Raw genomic sequence first — 25,713 nt, 5'->3', positions numbered from 1 at the left:
CACCTGACGTCATATCCGTCTCAGACTACTATTTCGTACAATAAAAATATAATGCAATTGAACACAAAATTGTGCATGTGGGCTCTCAGTGTAGTAGCGAAATTCGGATCGGTGATTTTGTAGGCACGTAACCTATCTATAATATAAAATTATCATTGGTAACCGCAAATTAAAGTGGGTATGAGGCTGCATAAATTGTGTGGCAACTGGCAAGGCGTATGGAAACAGCTGAAGCCTTCGAAACCGACATTTGCGGTCGAGTTTGTAATTTCTATGCATTCAGATGGTCAGTTCTCACACAAGAATAATGTGAAACCACAGCGAGAATGCTCTTAGAGCAAATGGCATTGGGACTTGCCCTGAAATTGTTTTAGATGAGTATTTACTGTGTGTGCATACATTTACCAGTGACGTGCACAAGTATTAGCACAATATGTATCTACAATTCTACACGTTATATAAAAATTAAAATTCCTTCTCTAATAAAGATTCGTAGAAAGTGCATTTATGATATTTACCGCAGTCATTTTTAATAGCCATTATGAAAATGCCGCAGATTCTGCAGAACTTACTAAATTATAAAATTTTCTAATTCCGTATAATTCTGTATAATACGTTTTCTTAACGAACAATAAATAAATATGTGTGGCACTCGGGGACTGCCGCGGTAAAGCTATCGCATAGATTTTTTTTATCAACTTATGCAATTATATTTATTTATTTATTTTATTTATGCAGTATTTTTTTGAAGAAAGAATAAAAAATAAAAGAATATAAAAATAAAAAGCAAATAAAAATGTCTTTACGTTGAGCTGGTACGAACTCGGGTTTAATAAGTTTAATCCCTTAGTTTCACACCACTTGTGCAGTTGAGTCGATATGATAACGTCGAAATGTGTTAACTTGATGCACGGTTTAGGTGTTAGGTTTATTTTCGTTACAGAATTTCTTGATTCAAACCCCGCGCTCCAAGCCCGCGATAAAAGCTATGCAATAGCTTAAAATAATCACCAAATTTGTACCTAAAAGGTAGCATACTCTTACACGAATAATATTTTATATACATACCCACATACGAGCACACTCCACGTTATACATGTTTATATTTCAAACCGAGAACGTGTCGTGTCCAAAGCTATTTGGTATTGGTATTTCGTAAGACATACCTGTAAGGTGACTAGTCTTAACGGTTCAGAGATTAAACTGAAATCTGAAGCAATATCCGCTGGACTTTACACATGTCCCTCAAGGCTTTGTTGAGGTTGAGTGAGGAAACGGAAATGTTAATCGTATTTATAGCGAAAACAGCTGGTATTCAAATACTTGCAAATAAAACGGATAGTATCATTTATATTTTGTTTACCTTTTTACATCCAAGTGCCAATTCAACAAACACTATAGCTACATTATCAGAGAGTAACATTTTATACACGTATACAAACGGTTTCTAAATTTTCTGGCATGAATATACTTTTAAAAGTTAATCTTACCATGTCATATTAGTCAGGGATCCCTAGAACATTTTGTACTTCTGATTACTAACATCATCTCGATGAGACGATCAACTTTTTTATTTACGATAAATCTTGATTCTGGTAGCTAACTGAGTTACCAGGAAATGAAAATTTCAGAGCGTCCGAACAAGATAATGTTCCACGCAATTTGTAGTACAATGTGGCTGTTAAATTGTATAACTATTAATTTAGCAACAGTAAAAAACAGCTGGTTAGTAACAACTTTTAATAAGCTCGTTATTGATACAAGTAAGGAGGAGGGTAGAGTAACAGAAGTTGTTACTAAACAGATGTTTTTTACTATTGATTAATATTATTTGAACAACTTAACAGCTACAATGTCCTGGTACATTATCTCTTATAAGAAAAGCTCAAAATACTTTGTTTTCCGACCCAAGACTCGATCTCTGAACCTCGTGATCTGAAGCCACATAAGCTAACCACTGGACCACAGAGGCCGTATGCTAATATTATTCTTTATCATAAACCGCTTATGTAAGCTCTAACAATGTCTCGGTGATAGGTAACTTTCATGAGAATATCGTCCTCAAGTTATATTTTAAGCTCTAAGATGCATGGAGGCGCATACATAATAGCGAATGCTATATACATAAACGAAGTACGTATATGTTATGTTGTTCTATGGACTGAGAGATTGTTTAGCCAGACATACCGCATTTTGTATAGGTTGTAAGTTTGTCAGCCTTTGCTCCGACAATAGGTAATAGCCAACAGGTACTAAAGTAAAAAAAAAAATACATACAGCCGAACGTAGAACCTCCTCCTTTTTGGAAGTCGGTAAACAAACAATAAGTAATAAAGGACCTTCATTAGCCAATGGGGTAGTTGACTCGTATCATACATGGAAAAAGGGTCCGAAATATGTCGATATCGTAAGAGGAGTCAGTTGCGTTGTACCGTGTCATTAATTAACACCATAATGAAATGTCAAGTAATTAGTACTGGAGGAACAAGAAGACGATGATTTGCTCTTATATGATGATAATATATTTTTTTTATTATTTTGTATAAGCAAGCGCTTAGCTGCAATCAAGCATGGTAAGCGATGATGCAGCCAATGGTGGAACGCGCTTGCCTATAAGATGCCTATTCACTCTTGATTTGAAGATACCCATATTGTTAGGTGATGGGGAAAACTGAAGCTGGGAGAGCATTGCATATCTTTGCAGTGCGTTTAAGGAAAGAGGAACTAAACTTAGTACGCGTCCGAGGAATTTCGATGACGTAGCGATGCAGATCTCTGCGATGCCTAGCAGTCCTGTGGTAGAACGGCGAAGGTACGGTATGGTCAGTTCAATTAAGCTTTCAAAATCTCCGTTGAAGAGTCAGTCATTTTTTACACTAAATACGTGTGATTTTATACTGTGACAAATCTCGCCCAAGGTGGCGACTGTATCGGTCTTCGTTCTCGCGTTCACGGTGCAAACCACCTCCTAAACTCGTATCTATGGTGGGGTAGGTTGAGCTGACAAAGTTTCAATCTTCTTAAAATAAGGAGGAAGTAGGTCTGGGTATCGCAAGTTTTACTAGGTTACCGCGTCTATATTAATATGTGTATGCCGTAAATCACATTACTGGGGTCAGTTAGACCGTAACATACGTAATAAGGCCTGTCTAGATTTCATTATCGAAAATCAATTTATAGGTGCAGTATCTCATCCTTGCTTACTTAATCGTAATAAAGCCACGAGGTGTCTGTAGACTTTACGAATTTGATCATTTAATATAATATTATCAAACAAATGATATTATAAGCCGTCCGATATAAATGATGTTACTACCTAACAGTCAAACCCGATATGTATCAAATGATTACCGAAAAACTGATATTATACTCGTAGGTAATCTTATTTCCCGATCATTGTATAAATACGTCGGCCTTTCGTTTGTTTAGTTTAGTCTGGTAGTGTCTGATTTATTTATTTGTCTGTCTACTAAAATGAAGAAATAAGAGAACTAGAATGAAAGCCTTCGATAACTAGACATACATATTATGAAAGCTGATAATTTGTCAGCCTATGTCCCCATACCACAGGTAAGTACGGTAGTCAATTAAGGAGTTTTAACCGTGGTGGCTTAACTCGTAGAAGGCAGGCTTAAAAAGGCTGTCAAGAAAGCAGCAAGGGCCCAAATTGGCCAAAATACTTAGTATTAACCTTCAGCCTCATAAAATGATGTGTCTCTGGCAGGTTCTTGACCCACACGTGTTTGCCTATTCACTTGTGGAATGCAAATTTGTAGTACCTAGTTAATTAATCACCGAAAAGATGGCCGTGGCTAAAACTCCATCAGGTGAACATTGATATTATAAAGTAACTCACAGTTACCTGTTATGTCAGTGTCAAGTACTGTTTAAGTGTCACCTCAATTTTTCCTACCGTCTCCTACGTTTCCCTCTGTTATGCCTACATAATATGATATCTGCAAAATGTCCTGACATTAAGGCATGTAATAGATAGGTCTTATAGCATATTTATAGTGCCCTTACACAGTGAATGGCTTCATTGTGCGCAGTTGGCACGAGTGTTTACGGAGCGGGCCTTAGGTAAACATTCATAATGGCGTACTTCAACTTTCTTTCCACGTCATTGTTCCCGTTTTGTTCTATTGCAAACTGTGCTCTCATTGTGACCACAATTTTAAATACCACAACTTGCCCTATCACATCTGTTATACATACATTTTACTTTTGTTCTTATTCTTCACTATATATGACTCCTCGTGGTTTCACCGACTTAGTTCTATTCTCGTGATAATATGGGGATAAAATATAGCCTATAACACTCACAAATAACATGGGTTTCTAGTGGTAAAATATTTTACCTCTTTATAATATTAGTATTAATACAAATAACGAAGACAGACCCCTATAATCCTAATTATAATAAAAATATACATACAGCCAAATATACAACCGTTCTCAATTTAGAAGTCCATAAAAAGAAAAATTTTGATTGGGTTAACAATATTTTGTGATATAAAAATATGCTGTCTACTACTAAAACTTGATAACCATTGTAGTTTAAAACTTCGAAGTTTTTTTAGCATTACATATCTATAGTTTAAAAACACGAGTTTGCACCCATTTTACTACTGATTTATTTCCTTGCAATTGAAGACGTCTATAGGCAAATATTACAATTACAAGAACAAGCTGAAACCGGTAAGTGGCTCAAATATGCCTCTCTGACAGAGAGTTACATATTTGTACCTTTTGAGACCCTTGGTCCATAGACTCGCAGTGCCAAAAAAATTTACAGAGTTATTTTACCGCGGCTAGTGGCCTCGACTGGTGACAGAAAGACTGGCTCATTTTTTGCGCAAAGGATCAGCCTGGCTGTCCAGCGCGGAAATGCAGCCAGTATTCTTGCCACCATTCCACGTGGGCCTGATTTGTATAGTTATTAGGATAAGTTAGCTTAAGTTCCTTATTGTACTATTTATCTTCATAGCAATTAAAATTGTATTTGTACTTCAAGTTATTGTTGGTTTAACGATGGCAACAACATAACCCATATTCGTGTTATGTAAAGTCGTTAGAATCGGGTCATAAAAGTTAAATCAAGCGACAAAAGCCTACAATAATAGCCAAAATGATAACTGTATAGCCAATAAGGACGTTAACATACATGTAAAGATTATATGAGACCAATGTAGCGTGCAAACGTGAATCGTTAGTGACAACTGATAGAGTTTTTATATACGAGTAAACAATACTGAAGCACTGGCGAATATTTGAATATGATCGAACGTTAGCGACACAATAATTCGGTACAGTGAATACTAACTTACAAGTGAGTTACTTTGACAAAGGGTCGGATCTCTAATCACAAAGGTGCGTAGGTACCAACTACCTTCAAAATGTAAATTAATCGAATCATCATCATCAACCTACTTTTAATGACCTATTTAGATTGCGATGTCTTTCTCCGTGAAGCATTTAGATCATCATCATTATCAACCCATATTCAGCTCACTGCTGAGCTCGAGTCTCCTCTCACATTGAGAGGGGTTAGGCCAATAGTCCACCACGCGGGCCTAATGCGGCTTGGCAGACTTCACACAGAGTTGAAAAAAATCTCTTTTTTGCAGGTTTCCTCACGATGTTTTTCCTTCACTGTTTGAGACACGTGATATTTAATTTCTTAAAATGCACACAACTGAAAAGTTGGAGGTGCATGCGTGACCGGATTAGAAACCACACCCTCCGGAATCAGAGGCAGAGGTCATATCCAGAGGTCATATTCTCGGACCAAGGCGCTTTTGGAACCTGCTTAACTTTAATTTCAAGTTTTCGTCTAATTACTAATAATATTACCTGAAGTTTCGAAAGTTTGCCAATTTGAAAAAATTTTGATTTTGATTTAATTACTTAACATTTGATTGTAAAATATCAGAAACTTCTTAACTATTTTTCTTGGAAGAAACAAAAACCCAATAAAACATAGGACTCAAACCCGAGACCTCATGTTCCCACAAAGGTCATTGGACCAACGAATTATTACAATACTCACATAATAAACCGAACCAGGCAACCTTCGGTTTTCCTAAACCGAAGGTTGCCTGGAAGAAATCGCTACTTAGCGATAAGGCCGCCTTTTGTATGCTGATCTTTTCTTAATTTGTTTTTTATTTCACTTGTTTTTGTCTTTGTGGTGTGCAAATAAAGTATATTTATCTTATCTTTTATCTTATAATATTAAATGTATGTGCATAACTTCCCCAGAAATACTTAAAATTCTAAGCATATTTTACATGTTTATCAAAATACCTCGAATGTTTCAAACTTTGTACATATTCGTAAAACAATCAAAAGAAAACATTATTTTTATTCGTATAACAACGAATAAATTAGATTGAATTGCTAAAAGTTAAATTGAATTGGTAAAAATTGTTTTTACCGTAATACACTCTGAATCAACTGAACGATATTAATCGACCATTTTTTATAGAGATTCGAGTTATATGTATGACTAGCGGACGCCCGCGACTACGTCGACACGGAATTCAGTTTTTCACACATCCCGCGAGAACCATGGATTTTTCGGGATGAATAGTATATTTCAGCCAAATCGCTTCAGTAGCCGCAGCGTAAAAGAGGAACAAACATACTTACACACTTACATACTTACATACTTACACACTTTCACACTTACACACAAATTTTCGCCTTTAAAATATTAGTGTGAAGTGTGATATTAGTGTGATTAATTCGCTTTATTGATATGAGTTATTTGATTTCATATTATGTGTAGAAAACAGGCAGACGACCGCGACTCCGCATGGAAAACCCTTCGAATTGTAAAAAACGGACTCACATACAAAATTACCCCCGCACTTTCTCTTTAAAATATACTCCTCATGAGATAAAGGGTCCAAAGATTTTTTACACTTCGACTGCTACTTTAAACAAACATACAGACAGACAAACGTCCTCTTTATATTACTCATAATTATCAGCCTGTTTTAAGGGCCCAGGGAAGGGCCAGGCGTCCCTCCTATAGGACAGGGGACATATAGGGGAAAGTATGCGGGTTGGCGGAATCTTTAGCGAATGCCCGCGACTTCGTCCGCGTGCAATTAAGTTTTTCACAAATACCGCGGAAACCATGGATTTTTCCGGGATGAAAAATAGGCTGTGTTAATCCAAAGTAAAATCTATTTCCATTTCAAATTTCAGCCAAATCGCTTCAGTAGCAGCGTAAAGAGGGAACAAACATACACACACAAACTTTCGCCATTATAATAAACAGATGATATTAGTATAAAATAAACATGTTTCACACCGAGAGTCATTTTAAGCAGTTAATTTCCGTTTGCTTACCAGTAGCGGTATGCAAGTTGCAGTCAAGTAGCAAAAGTTATCGTTTTGCGAAAGTATATTACGATGTGCTCGTATCTTAACAAAACATTTTACCTCAATGACGCAACTTTTATTAAAAAAATACTGAAATTCAAGAGCGCCTGAATTTCCCTGCTTCCGTATCCCTACCACAGAAATTGCGTTTAATTTGAGAGTAAAAGAGAATATCAGTCCCAAAACAACTGACTTCCTCGTTAGTCCAATGATTAGCTTCGGATTACGGATTCGGATACGAGCTCTAGTCGGACTATAAAATACTAGCGGACGCCCGCGACTACGTCCGCGTGAAACTCGATGTAAACTTACAACTAATTCTATCCTACCCCTACCCTATCACTACCCTACTCCTACCCTACCCTTACCTACCCCTACCTACTCCTATCCCACCCCTAACCCTACCATACCCCTACCATATCCTTACACTTTTGATAAGGATATAGCATGAGTAAAATAAATGCGTTTAAATGTAGTCCGAAAAAAATTCAAGTTTTTTAAATTAAAAAATGGTTGTTGTGCCTCATTCCACATAGGTATAGTGCGCCGCGCATTTTTTTGTAGATATTTATAAGATCTACAATTAATTAGAACATTTTATGTTTCCATTTTTTATAGTTTAGGCAGCGTACGCAAAATAAGTAACTTTTCTGGTCGATTTTTTACACCCTGTGTCCGAAAAACCCAAATATCTTACGGAACCCTATTTTTTTCCAAAATAAAATTTTGCCTATGTTACTTGTGGATAATGTAGCTTTCGAATGGTGAAAGAATATTTAAAATCGGTCCAGTAGTTTTTGAGCCTATTCATTACAAACAAACAAACATACAAACAAAGTTTTCCTCTTTATAATAAAATATTATATTACTAGTATAGATATAGATAAAAAAATTCTTTCTTCTATAAATAAACGTTAAGTCGCCTCTAATGATAATTATCATCTGATAGTCATCGTTATAATATCAAAACTTCTCATGCTAAGCTGATAATGTTTCTAATGCATTAGAGCAATTTGGCGGGTCTAAGCTCTATGTCCCTCTCCGGCAAGGGCGGCCGAGCTGTGTGAGTCCGGGCTATAACATAACCTTTGACGGTCTCCGTGGCACAGTGGTATGCGCGGTGGATTTACAAGTCGTTTCCTGGTTTTAAACCCCGGCTGGGCTGATTGAGGTTTTCTTAATTGGTCCAGCTGGTGGGAGGCTTCGACCGTGGCTAGTTACCACCCTACTGGCAAAGGCATACCGCCAAGCAATTTAGCGTTCCGGTACGATGTCGTGTAGAAACCGAAAGGGGTGTGGATTTTCATCCTCCTCTTAACAAGTTTGCCCGCTTCCATCTTAGATTGCATCAGGTGAGATTGTAGTCAAAGGCTAACTTGTTAATAATAATAAAAAAAGCGCGAGCATAAACACAAAATACCCTGCCCCTGTAACCAAGTGGCACATCGATTCTCTTTCTACGATCGCAAACGCTTCGAAAAGTAGAAAAATGTATGGGAATGACAGATCTTGATACTTGACCTGTCGATATCAAATGTCATTCCCATACATTTTTCTACTTTTCAAAGCGTTTGCGATCGTAAGACAAAATACCCTGCCCCTGTAACCAAGTGGCACATCGATTCTTTTTCTACGATCGCATGTGTAGATGCTGATGATGATGTGCCACTTCGCTACAGGGGCTGGTATTATATTATATTACCTTAATCCGTTAGTGAAAAAAAGTTATAGTAGTTTTTTAGTAAGTGGGTATAATATAGCTATCTTGATTTTTACATATTTGCATTCATAACTACTGCGAAGAAAAGGGAACTACTTATTTCTCAAGAGGTTTCTGTCCACTTTTTGTAAGTGATACTTTCAACGTTGCTGCCCCGACATCTTTCTGGTGAAAATGTAGTTTTTAATTGGTAGCTTTGCATGCTGCGACTATGGAGTGCCCACTGAGGCTTTATTTTAAATGTCAGCTCTTTCTTACCAAGTAAAAAACATCACGTTCCTTAATTAGTTTACTATTACTATTCAAACCGCAAATACGTAGAGTACATTTATTTGTATTTACAGCAACAAAGGAAATGAAGATTTTCAAAGAAAATTTAAAAGTTTTATGTTAAAATGTGGGTTAGGTTTGGTGCCTAATAAAGCGTTACACAAGTAATATTTGCGTACGTATTTTTTTTATTTTATTCTTTACAAGTTAGCCCTTGACTACAATCTCACCTAGTGGTAAGTGATGATGCAGTCTAAGATGGAAGTGGGCTAACTTGTAAGGAAGAGGATGAAAATCCACACCCCTTTTCGGTTTCTAGACGTACGTATAAAAAACAGATACTATGATCATAATTATAATACCTACTAAGAGTCTACTACCTTATTCTTATACCTTATATTTATTTCTATTTACCTTGTATTCGTTCTATCTACCTTATATTTGTTTTTGTTGAAATTGGAAAGAATTGAAAATACTAGTTACCTGATTTTAAGCAAGATAATTATAAAATATTTTTTTTTATGATTAATAGACGTGCGCTATGTAACTACAATCAAGCCTGATGGCCTAGAGACCCTTTTGCCTAATAAGTGTCTATATACACCGTTGCCTTGAAAGTGTTTAGATTATCTCTCTCTCCAGCCGGTCCCTCATGACTGAGGATCGTGACCACCTTACCGAGCATCTTTCGGTATACAATGCTCCTCCATCGAGTACGGCACTTACTCACACTTATTACTTACATATTACTGGTGCGGACTCCTTTTACAGAGAGTTTAGTTCACACTTAAGCAGTTCGGATAATAAACGTTGAAGTGAAAAAATAAAATAAAAATTAAAATATTGTTTAGAACAAAGAACCAAATAAAATACAATTGATTCCCAAGGTTTTATCGTTTAAACCCTTTACATTATAATGAGATTTTTCTATGAGTGTTTTCACTACTCAAATAATACAAAACCTCTTTCACCTAAGAATAACCTCAATCAAGTAACGTATTAAAACAATTAGCAACAGAGTGCAGACATAAGAAAACGATATTCCTCCCCTTTCATTATCTCAACGTTCATTAGGAATCAGGCCGACTTGTTACGCGCAAGTTCTTTGATTAGCAGCGACGAGCCAATTCGTCCAAACTGCGTTGGTTTATGACTTCGTGCGTTTTATTGCTGCCACTATCACACCCAGTCTACTCGTATGGCCTGAGCTATTTTTTTTTCTTTACAAGTTAGCCCTTGATTACAATCTCACCTGATGGTAAGTGATGATGCAGTCTAAGATGGAAGCGGGCTAACTTGTTAGGAGGATGAAAATCCACACCCCTTTCGGTTTCTACACGACATCGTACCGGAACGCTAAATCGCTTGGCGGTACGTCTTTATCGGTAGGGTGGTAACTAGCCACGGCCAAAGCCTCCCACCAGCTGGACCAATTAAGAAAACCTCAATCGGCCCAGCTGGGGATCGAACCCAGGACCCTGGTAAATCTACCGCGCTCACCACTGCGCCACGGAGGTCGTCAAAATGATGACAGGAGCTAGATGTTGCATTTTCCGGTTTTGTATTGCACGTCACTGATTTGGTCTCTTTTTCTGTTTGTAACCTATTTTTGAAGCTTATTTTTATGGTCAACTGACCTATAACTGACTATAAGAACAATCTTGGTACTCGTATACGTTGGGGTAGGTACGTAAAGTATCGAAAATATTTTTGATCATAAATTTAAATTTATTGTAATTATGATCTATTTCAACAAATGGTCAAACAATTGAAATGCTTGTAGTTTCACATGTGGTACATAAACCTATAAGATTTTATATTTATGTAACTTGTTCTTTGTGGTATAAAAAATAATTCTGATGTCTACATAAGGGATGCTTTTATTGTTGGGTTGCAGATAACTTACAAGCTATGATGAATTTTATTCAGTTTTTAAAACCAATATTTTTATCATGGCTCCATAAATTGAACTTCGCTTTCCTGATATTTTGACGCAAAGAGTTAGATTTATAGTTCAATTTTATCTTCAACGATAAATTTCAGTCGATGATTCTAAAAAACGTGTAGTATACGTGCCTATGTGTATTAGCTCAAACAATGTGTACCTAAATTATAGTCAATTCAAATTATTATTTGAATTTAAAATTATAAGTTTTGAAACGTTAGATTATGATGTTTAAGGTTTAGTATAAGTAAAGTCGAAAACTTAAAATTAAAGTTACGAGTACCTACCAAACGCACCCAAGCACGCATAAGAAGAATTCACAACAAACTAAGCTAGGGTTTCTTTTAATGATCATTTCACACCATATTCATTTTATGACTTAACCTGATACCACTTAACATGATAATAAAATCATACAACGTGGCAATACTGCCAGAGGATGAATCTTACTATTTCTTTAGATATAATTTAGGTACTTTTCCTTTTTTTATTTATATAATATAAAGTATATATAATAGGTTAATAAGTAGTCAATTTAAGTAGTAATATAATTTTAAAATCAACTTGTATAGTTACTCAAATCAAAAATAAATTTTATTTCAATAGGTTCTGGTTTTATTATAAAATTTTAAATAAAGCAAGGAATCTTCATATGCAAAATTTCTCTTTACAATCATAACAAGATCCTCATATTCAAAGGCAGATCTTTCCTTTTGGAAACTTGCATATTCCTCATTTATAATACAGGGACGCTAATGAGCGCACTCTTATGTATCATTTCTCTTTCTTTGTCATGATAATTAGGCGACTTGTTAGGCAGTACCCGGCAAACGTTTTCATTCCTTTGTCAAATAAATTTTATCTTAGAACCAAAATATTTAATAAAAAAAGTACATTTTTTACTCTACTAATTGACTAAATAAATTTATCAACGATGTTTTACCTCTATAGCTAGAAATAGTAACATCAATTTTCCAAAGGCTACCGAACCCAAGATCTTTCAGATTTAGCCCTTAGCCGCAGCTTTAGGACTACAAATAAAGGAGGAAAAAGAAACGGCAATTTTAAATGCATTTCAGTGTTAGAAAATTTTCCTTTAACTAAGAAGAGTAAGCCCCTGCAATGCTATCCCTTTACAGCATATCGTTTTCACGAATGAACATGAGGATAAAGTACTTACGAGTATAATCAAATTATAATCAAATGATGTCCGGGACTAACGTAACGGCTTAATGTGGTGGAAAGGTATACGCTCAATTCGGTCACAGATGTCGGTCAACCATGCAGTTGTTTAAACACTATAAGTAATAAGGACGCCTTCGTGACTTACAAATTAGTTGACTCTTGTTATATTTTATAATTATAATAAAGTTGTAATTTTTAATTGTGGGCTAAAGTCACCTGATCCATCCGCCATCTAAGAATTACACGCGACAATTGCGTTGCCGCTTTTTGTGGATTTGTTTTGAATAACGTCAAATAATAGGTATACGCGAAAGGCTCAAGATGGAAGATGGTTCCACAAATTGCATGTGCAAGTCAGAAAAGACCAGTAGGGCTATTTTGTAAAGATGTTTTGTATAACTCGAAAGTGCGAGTTTCTAAGTCACCTGTATATCTCTCTGTCTAACACGATATTTTAAAAAGGGAAAGACAGATGTGAATTCGACGCTCGCATTTGCGAGATGAGGTGAGATTGTAGTCAAGGGCTAACTTGTAAACAATAAATAAATAAAAAAAACATATAAAATACACAACGATAACTGACATCCGTACGGTGCTTTAAAGCCTCCAAGTTAAGTCTAAATCATGTTTTATTATGAACAATACCAACAGTTGCAAATAAATAAATTACTAACTCAAGTGTTTCAGTTTTCAAATTAATTATTTTGCTAGACGTAATTCAAGTAGACTTATTTTCGTATATTTTTACTTTTACAAAATTATATTAGTCAAAGGAATCTAACGCCGGTGGATGGTAAGCCAATTTCACCTGTAACTACTCGTATCCAGAGTAGAAGCTTATTATTGTGCACAAATAGATGCATAGACGCATTACTGTTTCCTTTTCAAAGCCTGACGAAATGGATAATTCGATACATTCAGAATACATGCCCTCGAGGATACCTATACGTACATTTATTTTATTTGGTAGAAATGTTCCTCAGGTTTATTTCTCTACCACTTTTCTAAATTAAAGCACACGAACACCGGGAAGACTATCGAGGAAATGCATAAATTATAACTCAGAAGTGAATCAAGTATTTGTCGTGACAACGTCCTACAATTCGATGGAGCCGGCAGCACAGTCGAAAAAAGATGACGTCATGCATCGTTCCCTCGCTCTAGGATTACCAACTTTTTTACAAGAAATAAAGTATATTCTGGTCTATGAAGATTATTACACAGTATTTTAAAAAAACTAACATTTTCTTTTGAAAATTCAACCATTCCATCAGTATTTTCTTATGACCTTGTCACGTTCAACTGTCGTCAGTAAACTGACTTCACAGACAACTGATTTTTTTTATTAAATTATCGCTCAAAACTGTGAAAGGTGCTCGGGAATGTTAATATTATATTGTAGAACCAATGAACTTGTGATGCTTATCCAAAAACAGACAAACCAATCACACGACCAACGAGTCCTCCTAAACCTAATCATGAGACGATCAAAGGGTCACCGTAGTAATCTAAAAATTTGCCTCTCTTTATTTTTCTGGGACATTTAATCATCGCGCGCTCTCCTCTCGAAAGGAAAACTCGGTCAAAAGATAGGCCTTTAAATGTTCCCAAAGTCACGTCACGATGTTATTATAACACCCTTCGTAATATAAAACAAACATTGAGTGTAGACAACTCCATCGTAAAGTTGAGTCGAGTAAACTATAACTTTTACTTTATACAGACTTCTGTTATTCGAGTAATTTATCGAAATATGTGATACTAATAAATATCCAATACTTCATCAGAACATGTAATACAATAAGTTTTATTTCACAGACACTTCAATTATTTCCAATATTTATTATTGAACATTGAATCAGACGGACTCTACTCATAATCTACTGCGACTAGCTTTGCAAATAAATGTTCGAACTATTTATAACGTTTTTGTTTAAAGGTAGGTTTGACATATTTATTATTAAAGGCATTAATAATTATTATTAATAAACATTAAAGGCAAGCCTTTTAAATATCACAGATATAAAAAATGTCGCACGTCAAGTACATTTTAATGAGTGGGTGGAACCTTCATCAACAATGGACAGTTATAAAATGAGTTGTATAAATACTACGCAGAGACGTAATACTTTCCACCTGTTTGACCGCTTTGTTACATATTATTATTATAGTCTGTAATGATTAATGAAACATAAAACACAGCTCTGAACCCATACGATGACTTCATAAGCTATGAGTATAGTAACTAATAAGTATAGTCTTTTTTATGCAAGATAGTCTTGCGTTTGACCATGATCTTACCATGGTAAGTGTAGATATAGTCTAAGATGGGACACGGTTGCCTAGAAGATGCCTACTTACTCTTGTTTTAAAGATATCAGAGTTAGAAAACATTTATAAGGGTGTACCAAACCCGTCTGTTTTTATTTAGATTTGGATAATAACGAGCATGACTGATATTTGACTATGAGATCAGGATTTTCTACATTAAATTTACAATGACATTATAAACTTTGTATATCGTTTGTTATTAACTTCATAGACATTTTGGTTTTCTAAAGTAAAATCACTTTTACTCGAAAAAAGATTTTTTACGAAAGACGTCACGCGTGTGAAGTTTTTACTTCGAATACAACAAATTGGTGCATTATCATCATTATCATTCGGCTCACTGCTGAGCTCAAGATTGGTAGACTTCACACACGTAGAGAATTAAAAAAAAACTCTGGTATGCAGGTTTCCTCACGATGTTTTTCCTTCGCCGTTTGAGACACGTGATATTTAATTTCTTAAAATTAACTCAACTGAGAAGTTGGAGGTGCATGCCCCGGACTGGATTCGAACACCCTGCGGAATCGGAGGCAGAGGTCATTTCCACTGGGCTATCACAGCTCTCGGTGTATACATTACCTATATTGAATTTTTATTTTATTAAGTAACCATTCAATGTTCTTGCAATAATCGTATGTAAGTATCTTTATATGATGAGACTATAATACGTTATGTTTGCTCGACGTCTTTTGAATAACACGTCATAGACAACAGATGAAAGCCGCATGCAATCCATTGAGGAGCACCACAAATCGATCACTGCCCGCCCCACAATGACGTTGTACAGACACAGGCATTACGTTTGCCTTAACTAGAGTGACTGATTACGATTGCCCGCAAATTGACAAACAGGCAAAATCTCTTTTATATTTATTTATTTGCCTGTAACTTTTTAATCACGCAATAAAAAAATAACAAAAATACTTGAAATTGAAAGCGGGATTTATCGCAATAACTTAAATCTAGTTTTTTTTGTTTTTCCCCAGTGGATATGATATCTGCCGATTCGGAGGGTGTAGGTTCCAATCCGGGGAAATGGGTTTGGAAAATTGCGGAAAATGCACCTCCAACTTTTCAGTTATGTGCAGTTTAAGAAATTAAATATTACGAGTCTCAAACGGTGAAGGAAAAACATCGTGAGGAAACCTGCATACCTGCAAATATTCCTAACTCTCTACGTTTGTGAAATCTGCTACTCCGCATTTGGGGGTACAGAAGCCACATTTGGGATGCGTGTGGATTTTCATCCTCCTCCTAACAAGTTAGCCCGCTTCCATCTTAAATTGCATAATCACTTACCAGTCAAAGGTGAGATTGTAGTCAAAGCCTAACTTGTAAAGAATGAAAAAAAAATGGTTTACTACAGGGAAGTAGGGTCCTTGTTTTCGGAGAAGATATCCCTTCTCCAATAAAAGTCTGGAGCTATAATTATGCTGCTCCAAGTAGTAGGCGGGGTTAAGGTGATAATGTTCTTTGGAGTCTCTAAAGTACTATAGGCTAACTTGTTACGAGGAGGATGAAAATCCACTCGTCTTTCGCTTTCTACACGACATCGTACCTGAACGCTAAATGGCTAGGCGGTACATCTTTGCCGGTAGAGTGGTAACTAGCCACGGCCGAAGCCAGACCTCCATCTTGTAAATCCACCGCACATACCACTGCGCCACGTAGTCCGTCAAAAACTGTGCTGATAATGATGATTCTGATAAATAGTAACAGGAATACGAAAAACGACGAATTTTTTCCATACTTGTGTCACCGCGGAACTATTTGCTTATCTCACGGGAATTTTTAACATAATTTTAATATTTAAGAGTGCATAAGTGTCATTGGCGTAGAAGCTTTTCTAAGTGCATATCCTGATGCACCGGGAGCGGGCGTCATAGAAACAGTAAAATAAGTTTATTGCCGTCCGGACGGAGACTAAACGCATAATTTAACCATTAAACTGATGTTTATTATCGTCAACAAGTTACAACCCTTTACTTCCAAATAAATCTTGGAGTTCCATGCAAATATTGATAATAATATCATCATTATCAACCCATATTCGGCTCACTGCTGAGCTCGAGTCTCCTCTCAGAATGAGAGGGGTTAGGCCAATAGTCCACCACGCTGGCCCAATGTGAATTGGCAGACTTCACACACGCAGAGAATGGAGCAAATTCTCTGGTATGCAGGTTTCCTCACGATGTTTTCCTTCACCATTTGAAACACGTGATATTTAATTTCTTAAAATGCACACAACTGAAAAGGTGCATGCCCTGGACCGGATTCGAACCCACACCCTCCGGAATCGGAGGCAGAGGTCATATCCACTGGGCTATCACGGCTTCTATTTTATATTATTCGGCAATAATAATATTTGCGACCTGTAATATTTTATGTCAGAAATTGAATATAGCTTTGTATCAGAAAGCATGTAATAAAAGAAGAAATGTAGATATAATATTAATAAAAAAATTCATATCCGAATGTTTATTGTAATAACTATTACTAGCCAAAAAAAAACTTGTAAGGCATGCTGACGAACTTCTCTAGCAAAGCTTATTCCTTTGAGACTAATTAACCATTAGCTGGCCTATTCACTATTTTGCTCTTTAATATCAACCTATTAAAATGAACATCAAATAAATTGACAAAATGTCATCTACATACTGTATGATATCCACCAGTAAGCACCGGGTGACATTTATTACACAGAATCTCAATTTCGTATACGTCAAAGATTAGAATTAGCCTGCAGATCATAAGAGATTTGGTTCAGAGATGGTAAACAAATTTACTAAATTGACACACTTGCTTTACAGAAGTCAACTTTCTATATCTATTTAGATAATATTTGCTCATATTTTTTTGCTTTATAGAATGCAAAAGTTATAAAGCTGTACAGAAACTGAAGTACATTGCCTGAGATTCTTAAAGAACGAAGTCTAAAGAAAGTTTGTCTATACGAGTATGTCAGTAACCTATATTTTTTGTTATAGTGTGAAAATTTAATAAAAGCTTGGTATGAAAGTGCTATTTAAGTAGTAATGAAAAGTAATGACAAGTAATGAGTAAGTTTCTGTGTTTTAGTTTTATACTAGCGAACGCCCGCGACTTCGTCCGCGTGGAATAGAAAGTAGTCTATGTGTTATAATATATCTTAATACCAAATTTCAGCTAATTCGGTTCAGTAGTTGAGGCGTGAAAGAGTAACAAACATTCATAACATCAAAATCATCAGTTTACGCAAATCTCGCGAAACCACGAATTTTTTCGGGATAAAAATGCCTATGTGTTAATCCAGAGTAAGATCTATTTCCATTCAAAATTTCAGCTAAATGGCTTAAGTAGTAGCGGCGTTATAGAGTAACAAACACACAAACATCCAAACATCCGTACAAACTTTCGCGTTTATAATATTAGTAGGATTATGGACTAGCTGACGCCGCGCGGTTTTACCCGCGTGGTTCCCGTTCCCGTAGAAAAACGGGGATAATATATAGCCTGTAGCCTTCCTAGATAAATAGGCTATCTAGCACTGAAAGAATTTTTCGAATCGGATCAGTAAATTCCTGAGATTAGCGCGTTCAATCAAACAAACAAACAAACACTTCAGCTTTATATATTAGTATAGATATACATATCAAGCTAAAAGAGATTACTCGTTGTAGCACATGATCTTTTTTTTAATAATGCCATATGTTTTAAATATGACCAATTGACCAATATTCCCATGCCCCTCCAACTAGTCGGGAAAGACTGTATTAGGAGTGGGTACGACAATAGACCAACGGGGTGGATATAGAACCACAACCCCTCCGTGAAAGTCCGACCGCTCTGACCACTATGACCGTTGAGCTATTAAGCTCAACGGTCAAAGTGGTCAAGCTTATTTTAGATTGACTAGAGACAATAGGCTTGATTAGAGATGACGTGTTAAAAGCTGCAGTAATATCAGTTTACCTAATGTGAGAGTATTTGCTATTTAATAATGAACAAACCTAATGTACAAATTGTACAAATTACCAAATAATTATTATCGATATTATCTCAATAATGTTACGTGTAACCAGGCGATATTAAAATTCCAGGCACATTATTAGTACGAGATTTATTACACTCAGGTGGCCTTATTGTTTTGAAATTTATTTCTTCTAGATACCGTACGCACATTATAGGTTTACAAATACAGTTAATTATCCTAAGTAATATAATAAATGAGAATGTGAGTTTGTTAATTTAAAGAACGTTAATTCTTTCGACAATGAAAAGCTACATTACAAACTAGTAACACAAACTATATTTCATTCCCGTATTCTCAACGGGATGGGATCTACGCAGATGAAACCGCAGAGATATTCCTTGGTTTAAAATAAATTTGTCCGAAATTAAAAAAAATTAAAGATGTAATTTATGGAAATAACTTTATGGTAAGAAGCTCTTCTATCCAAAGGATTTTATTATGCAAGTTTTAGTTAGTTACATCCGAAGTACTAAGTAGTTTCATCTTAAAATTGCAGACCGGAAGTAAAGTTAACTACAGCGTATTTAAATCACTTGCATAGTTAGTAGTTACTTTTATCGCTTAAACCAGTGTTTAAGGAGGAGAAAGGGAGATATCAGTCAATCAATTACATACCACTAATATTATTAACGTGAAAGTTTGTATGGATGTTTGTTACTATCACGCAAAAACTACTAAATGTATTTGGCTGATATTTGGAATGAATTTATCATAGATGAACAATTTTATCTCAGAAAAATTATACACAATTCCAGCAATGTTCGTGAAAATTAAATTTCACGCGAATTAAGTAGCGAGCATCCTCTACTGGTTAATATTATTTAAAAAAAAGTGAATAAAGAGAACTAGTATTAGAGTCACATTATATTAAAGAAAATTATTGCCTAGAAGATCATCGTCATTTAAGATAACTTGTAACTCCAAATACTTTGTAGGATTTGATTTGTCTGCCTAAAATAACTATATTTTAAAACAAATTGTCGGATTTTTTGGGATTAATGATATAAAAAATATATTTCGAAGTATCTCATAAATCTCTTATATCAGATTAAAGAAGTACTTCCGTAGTTTATATTTGGTTCACGACGATATAACCTGAGTGGAAGCCTTCAATTTAATTTATTAAGGAAAATCTAATTTCATCGTTAACGGTTTTGCCAAGTATGTTGTGGATTTCTTAAATTTATTTCGTATTTCGTATCTCCGTATTGCTTCAATTTTAAATTAACGAATAAAAAGTTTTTAAAATATGCATCAGTTACTTATCCCCAAGTACTGTAGATGTTGACTTTACACGGTTTTTTGAAAATCGAGTTTTTATTTAATCTCGACATTTTGAGGGCTAAAAAAACTATCGTAAGTAAATTTTATTTAGTATTTTTAACAAAACGCTTTTTTGACGTCCGTTAAGAAACTCTCTTACGAATGAGGGCTTAAACGGCTCCAGTTGTAGCTTTAATCAGAAGTCAGGCATAATTTATTTACTTTAATTTTTAATCACAGAGAATGAACACAAAACGAAGTGAATATTTCAGAATGATTATAAGTGGCACTACAAACCTTCAGTTTTAACTGTACAGTTTTATCTAATCGCAATTTCAATCAAAATCGTTAGAGAAAACTGTACAGTTAAAACTAACGGACACTACACACGGACGACGAAAACTACAAGTCTGTTGCGCTTATTACAATCACGGTTTAGAATTACATTTTATATACTTTTTAACTTTTAGAATGTTTAATGAACTTTAAAAGAGAAATATAAAATCTAAATAATATTTCTTATAATCTTCTCTATTCAGACTGTGTTTTAATTTAAGAAATTAAAACAAAATGTTATATACTCAAGTGAAAGCGATTCAGGTGAGCTTGAAATAATACGTGTGTTTCGCTTTGAACCGTTCATTTCCTCGGTTTTCTTATTTTATACTTTTTCCTCCCGTTTCTCGTAATTGGAATTACTTATTTTTTATATTTCATTTACACGTTGAATCCTGCTAAACTGATACTTCCAAACTAAAATTAATATTTTATAATTATTATATCATTAGTTGTTAAGTTACTATTAAATTAGATTTTAAATAGCTAATCAATTTTTTAAATAAATAAAATGCAAAATATATTTGTGGTAGAAAATGCTAAATATCTCATGGATTTAAAAGTGGATTTCGTGTGTTTGTGATCATCTCGTGTTTGTATTTGAGGTGCTATCACGTAAGATTAGACAATTTAAACTATTGGATCTACTATTACAAATATACGATAAAAACATATTACTACAAACCCCGAAAAATTTTGCTTGCGTCTATAAAATTATTTTTTTATAATAAATATCATGTTAAATGTAGTCAGAAAAACAATACGTACAAGTGATAATTATTAAAATAAATATCCGATATCGCGTCAAGTAATTTGGTGGGGTGCTACGGCGTAGACCGCTGTAGCACAACCGTAGATCACAAAGCAGAGCTTTTCAATCACAGAGAATCGAGCAAACAGATCTATTCAGGTTTGACGTGCAATCTTCGAGGAATTGTGACCTCAGTGTTTGTACTCCACTCTTACGAGATATTGGTCCAAGTCTTATGCCGGTTTTAATAACGTATACTTGCATTGTATTTTTAGTATTGCTCAATATTGAGTGTTGCTGCAATTCTATTGCAGTTCAATGATCGGTAAGTGATATTCACGGATCTCTTTATTTAAAATTCCGACTGTGTAAGTTTCTAAAAATACTTAAGTGACTTTTTATCATCGAAAATGTAAAATAATAATAATAATAAATACGTAGTAAATGTACGTCTATCAACAGCATTTTTCTATACTTGTGATTAATTTCTAAATTATAGAAAAATCCCCAATGACAAATATTGCGGACCTGACAAGATTTAACCCATATCTCTATGGTAAATGTAATTTATCAGTTGTTATCTGGTATTATTGTAAACATACGGGTTATTAAACTGTACGGAAGTCTACGAAATACAAAAAGGTAAAGGTAATTACTGATATGATAGCTGTCCAAACCCCGGGGCTCCAAAATAGTAATGATGACTTTATAAGTTATTAGAAAATTTGAAAATTTATGGAAACGGAAGATTTAGAAATTAATATATTTATTGTTATAAATTAATATTATTGGTAATCCTTTTAGTTAATATTTTTGAAATATTTTTGCTGAATGATGCAAATTATATGAGATGCGAACCATAAATTATGGGCGCTGTATTATGAATGGAGTATAAATTTTCTGCTCAATCGAAAAGGAAAACAATAAATAGGGTATTATTTATTGAGTCATTGTTTTTGTAGGACAAAACAAACAGTCCGCAAACAAAGAAAAAAGCAATTATCATGCTACTATGTTTATGTGTATTTTGTACTTCTGAGATATTCTTTGAAGATATTTTGTTTAAATTTCATAACATAATGAACTGTTGTTCAAAAGCAAATATTAAGTACGTATTTAAATACTTAGTCTTCAGTTGTTACACATAAAGAGAAATGGATACGGAACCTCAAAGCAAAATCAACTTATCATAGAAATAAATCATTAAAAAAAACTTAATCATATCATATTTTTTTAATAAGGATCTAATCTTCGAATTATGACGAATTCTCTCCATTTCCCTCCAAATAGGCGTTACTCAATTGCTAGGAGTTAATAGAACAATAGTTCAAGGGTCAAGAATCGAACTGTAGACCTCTCTCTATTGAGCTAATTTAAAGAATTATAGTACTTATGTAAGTACAACAAAATAAATTTAAGAAATGATGTGTGTATTTACCTAAATAAAAAATGAAGCAAAAAATTAATACAAGCAGACGTTACTTTGCAGTAGTTCATCATAAAATGTTTGTTATTATCAGCGAAAATCGACGAATCCAAGTGACAACGTAACCCAGATCCCATAGAAAATCCTCTACGCACGTTTCACCAGAGAATCCTTAAAGAGATGTTGCCTCTACAGCGAAAATACCTACAAAAATACCTATTGTGTATAACATCACCGTAGCGTTAAAATAGCCAATGTGATATGCAAATTAAGTTGATGTGTTTGCATATAGTTTCAGGGGTATTGGGGAAGTTCAGTTTCTAAACACAAACAAGTGAGTGACTTAGCGTGTTTACCGAGCATGGAGATCCGTGGAGCCAATGGATGCGTATTAAATGGCGTCAAACATACAGCCTTCGCTAATTACTCACACTGTCGCGTGTTAAGTCCCCACTTGGAGAGACATTATTAGGCAGCTTACTCGTAATTGGAAACCAGAACGAGCCCTACTTTATGAACTTTGAGATTTATGTCAGCATAGAATTAATCTCTTCTGTTTTTATTCGATCCGTTGTAATAAAATAATATAAAATAAGCAGTCAAATTTACTGAATAATCAATTAATCAATTCAATTAATCTCTTACAATATTAAAGTCTTACTAGCTTTTAAGAAACTCATACTCGCTCCCGCCATCTCATTGGATTTTTATTGAATGGAGTAATAATGGAGTGATAATTAATTTGTATATCATTTGTATATAGATCATTAAGTTTTTGTTGTAAATCAGCTAGACGATAGTATGACGATATCGGAAATTTCTGCCGATTTATCTACCCGTCTTTACAAATAAGGTGATATTATGTCTTTAGTAAATTAATTAGAAAATTAATCTGTTAGAATGTGGTACACTTAAAACCTCATTGGATTATTATTGGATAGAATAATGGAGTAATAAGAGAGTAAAATTTGTATATTTATATTATTTATATATAGATCATTAAGGTTTTGTTGTAAATCAGCTAGAGAATGACGATATCGTAAAAATCTGGCGTTTTATCTACCCGTCTCTACCAATAAGGTGATATTATGTCTTTAGTAAATTAAATAACACTGTTACTGCACTTTATTTAAATGAATACTGTACTTAAGCCAATTCGGATATCCATTTACATAAAGAGTAACTTTAGCAATAAATATTACAAAACGTTTTAAGAGCAATGTATATTTTTGCTTTACTTCGACGTTCATATTAAACTCACGCAAATAAGTAATAAGTTTGAATTTTTGAAATTTGTGGACTACTAAGTCAATTATGCACGAATAAATAAATAGCTTCGATTTTTTAATAGTTTAATTTAATTTAATGACGTTAATGTATTTGTTTTTATTTTTATGAAGTAATTTCGATAGTACTAATTTCCACGAACACAAACTGACTACATTTTTAATAAACGGCATTTGTTAATAAATCCAAAACTGTATTTAATATACGCGCTTGTTATAAAAAATAAAGTTGGAAAATTTGTAATATCTGTTCTCACAAGGCACTAGATGTAATATAAAGCGCGGTGCTGAAAGTGTGTATGGCTCACAAAAAATTCCCCGAGATATTCTCATATCTTTATGATAACATGTGCTTTAGAATGCTTTGTTATGAAATCTGGTATTCAGGCTCTCAAAAAGGATGTATGACATTAATATGAGGGCTGACATTTTTACGAGTATAATAAGAGAGCTTTGCATGAGTAAGTAACAGATCAAGTATTTATACACTTTTTTGAATAATAATAAATATTGGATTTTAAAAAAAATTTCAAATATATTGTGTAGTAAATAATATTCATAACAGTCTATTTAATGACAAAATGTACAAGTTTTGTTGTGTTGAAATGCAAAGTCCAATATTAATTTGCTTTTTTTCTTTTAAACGTTTTATTTTATTTAATTTTGTACATGATTATTGTAGTAAGTTATTATGTTTATATTTGTAATGAAATATTTTTTTTGTAAAATGAAAATCAGGAAAAATTTACTTGTTTTTAAATGTACAAAGTATATGTTTAAATAAAGCTTATTTTTCATTTGACTGACACTTCTAGGTAACTTTTAAAATATAGACTCCACCGCCTCTTTCGTATCTATTAGTTTTTTTGTTAATTGCGCTATACTTGTTAATAAAATCACTTTACACACATTACATGGAAACTTAGAACTTTCAGTGAAAATATTTTTTCCTCAACGCGTATAATGACATTATTTTTAAATTTTTAAAGGATGTCTTTAATGTTAGAGAAATAATTGTACCCGAGTATACACAAGTTTCCACACTCCCGTAATTTATGCGTCTATGAATATGGTTTTCGCGCAACTTTCATCAGAGGAACTTACCTGACAACTTGAAGCTACGGAGCGCGCGAAAGATTCACTGGAGCGATAGTGGTGTCACTCGGCCGATATGATCGCACGCATTCAATAACAAAGTTTTCAGGCTTGCAGAGCTTATATAGGGCAGCGCCCCGCCCACTCCCGCCCGGAGGCGTTCCTACACCCGTGCTAACTTGACATCATTATAGTTTTTGTGAAAACTTAATGCGATTTCTTAGCGAATTTAGCAGTGAAAGTTTCCTTTAACAACAACATGGAAAATGGTTATTGAATTGTAACAGTTCTAACAACACGAAACTCATGCTGATTTTTTAACATTGCTCCTGGCTCTAGGGTTGAGGGATTGGAATACACAACATTCACTGACTATTTAGCATCAAATATGGTACTGATAATGATGGCCTAATCATTTTAACGGTATTAGTAGGTTTATACTATAAACATCACAGTAATACAAAAAGTTGTGAACATCATTTGTAATGATTTTTTTGCTCATATATAGAATACATAATTAAGTTATTTTCTTCATGACATCTCACGACTTATTTCTGCCTCTTCGTTTCTGCCTCTAATTTATAGAAGTGCCTCAACTGAAAATAAATATATGATATTTTTTGGTAAAAAAAACTGCAAGTAAAAGAAAGAAGAAAAAAATTATTATTTTTTTTAATTTTCTGTATAGCTCGATGATCAGG

General features: G+C 34.3%; 1 protein-coding gene across 1 annotated transcript in view; it reads right to left on the bottom strand.

Annotated features, from left to right (window-relative positions):
* Nucleotides 1–25,098, bottom strand: part of LOC112042855 (short neuropeptide F) — a 63,204-nt gene extending 38,106 nt beyond the window's left edge. Inside the window, exon 1 of the mRNA XM_024078031.2 lies at nt 25,022–25,098. The gene's annotated coding sequence lies outside the window, so the exon portion shown is untranslated. The remainder of the gene's footprint in view (nt 1–25,021) is intronic.
* Between the last annotated feature and the right edge of the window lie 615 nt (nt 25,099–25,713).

The sequence above is a fragment of the Bicyclus anynana genome, chromosome 12 (assembly GCF_947172395.1).
Source record: "Bicyclus anynana chromosome 12, ilBicAnyn1.1, whole genome shotgun sequence".
In the NCBI taxonomy this organism is placed as follows: domain Eukaryota; kingdom Metazoa; phylum Arthropoda; class Insecta; order Lepidoptera; family Nymphalidae; genus Bicyclus; species Bicyclus anynana.
Note: the sequence above shows the minus strand (reverse complement) of the source record. Positions and strands in the feature narration are given on the sequence as shown.